This window comes from Lissotriton helveticus, chromosome 5_1, assembly GCF_964261635.1.
Source record: "Lissotriton helveticus chromosome 5_1, aLisHel1.1, whole genome shotgun sequence".
NCBI lineage: Eukaryota > Metazoa > Chordata > Amphibia > Caudata > Salamandridae > Lissotriton > Lissotriton helveticus.
In genome coordinates this window covers 1,048,267,246-1,048,269,257 of record NC_136065.1, presented here as the reverse complement: position 1 = coordinate 1,048,269,257, position 2,012 = coordinate 1,048,267,246, and the positions used below count along the sequence as shown (strand labels likewise).

Below are 2,012 nucleotides of genomic sequence, written 5' to 3'. Positions count from 1 at the left end.
GTGGGAGGTTGCGTCTAGGCCTTGCACCGGGGAGCTGGGTACCCACACCCATGGACAGCGCCATCCACACCATTGCTTGCCCTGGGCCAGGGCATCCTCTTTTGCTTACCACCGGGTGAGGAGAGCGCGGGCGTCTGGTCCAAAGTCAAGCAGGTAGGATCTTCCAAGACTTCAAGCTGTTACTTCCCTACAATGCTCTTTGGATCCATTTTGCGTTGAGTGATAACATCTGCTATGATCACAGCACACCATCCCTTGGGACTCTGTGAATGGTGGGGGTGGCCTATACCTGTCATCCCCATTCCTCGCCGAGTTTGTTCGTTCCATGACCCCACACTACATGTCTACATGCCGCCTGCAGTCCAATAAGGGAGACTAACCTTGTGCGAACCAAGTACTGCAACTTTTACATCTACCTAAAGTCCCAATGGATGTATGGGTTTATATGTTTCCTCCTATACTTCAGCTGCAGTCTGCTCACCTCTATACTGTGGATGGCCCTTCCATCTTGTTTTGCCTTCAGTGCCTGGGGATGAGAGTATTTCTCCAGTTCCAATATAAATTGTCTGTCCTCCTCTTGCTGTTAGGTCATCGGCGAGTTGATTTTGCCCTCCTGAATGAGTTGCTTATTTATGGAATCCAAGTGATCATGCTGCTAGTGGGTGGGCTTGGGTGGCGTTTCATGGTTTTTGTAGATATGTAATTAAGGTAACTGCATGTAAACAAAACATAAAATTAAAACGTTCAATTTTCTTTTAACACTTAAATCTGTATATATTTGTTTGATACTTGCACTTAAAACATAGCAGTTGATGCAAACAACGTGCCCGTAATACAGATTACATCTTTCAAATGTGGTTCCTAAAAATAGACATCAAACACAACTATATTCCAATAAACTTGAAAAATAACCATCTTTGTAATGAGGGAATTGATGAGAAGAAAGCTTCGAATGTTGTAAACCAATGATATGTCTGAATGAAGGTGATTTAAAAAAAAAAAAGTAAAGCCAACTCTCATCCATGCCTTTATGAAACTGCATCCACAAACCAAACCATCCACTCCCTGGTCCACCCATGAACTCACCAACAGCAAGTGCTCCATCCACAAAAAAAAAAAAAAAAATAGAAGACATGAGGCAATTATGGCCTTATAGAACTTTAAAGTCTCATTGCCACACTCAGAAGTCTCACTATTGCAAGCAAAACCACTATCCACACATCTTTCATCCAACTAGCCACCTATATAAACAAAACATCTTCCCAGACGGTCAAACGCTGCAACAACCCCATGTTGCATCCTCTCATAACACACTAGAATTAGCAATTAAACATGACATGTACACCACACTTATCACAAAAGTGAACTCCAGGATTCCTCATTGATTGTGACTACCATTCAAAACCCACTTTGCCAAGAATGTTCAGACTGCTTTGTACTAGTAAACATTCCTACACAGGTTTGTGTCATCCCTCCCACCCAAGCCCTAGCCCTGTCCCGGCTGTGCAGTAGCAATGCCCTGCTTGGAAGCACTCCTCACACCACCCTGAACCCACCGCAGAGAATCATTCAAGTATTATTATTATTATTATTTTGTACTTGTATAGCGCACTTATCACCCCTACAGGAGTCTCAAGGCACTGTACGAACCGCTGTGGAACCCTTCCTGGCTTTCCCTGTGAAGTGCCCACTCCTGGGCACCCCCAAGGGGAAGCCAGGCATCCTAGCGTTGTTGGGGTCGTTGTGGAGATTAAGCAAGCTATTGCCCAGAGTTGCAGAGTGTGACCCATGATTAGAGTAGGCACCGAGGCGAGAATTATCCAGTCCGCGGACATTTGAGCCCAAGACCCTGCCGCGTCGAGAATTGAACCCTGATCCCGGGCCTGACCTCTGCTTCAGGGTCTGCCGCACTAACCATTGATCCACACTTCTCTTCTATAAATAAGGTTGCATCACTCCCGCCTAGTTGATAAGAACAAGAAAAGGCTTAAAGGCAATCTTGTCTGCAGCTT

General features: G+C 45.2%; 1 pseudogene; it reads left to right on the top strand.

Annotated features, from left to right (window-relative positions):
* Window positions 1–234: 234 nt before the first annotated feature.
* Window positions 235–703, top strand: LOC144752590 (transmembrane protein 250 pseudogene; annotated as a pseudogene).
* Window positions 704–2,012: the final 1,309 nt, after the last annotated feature.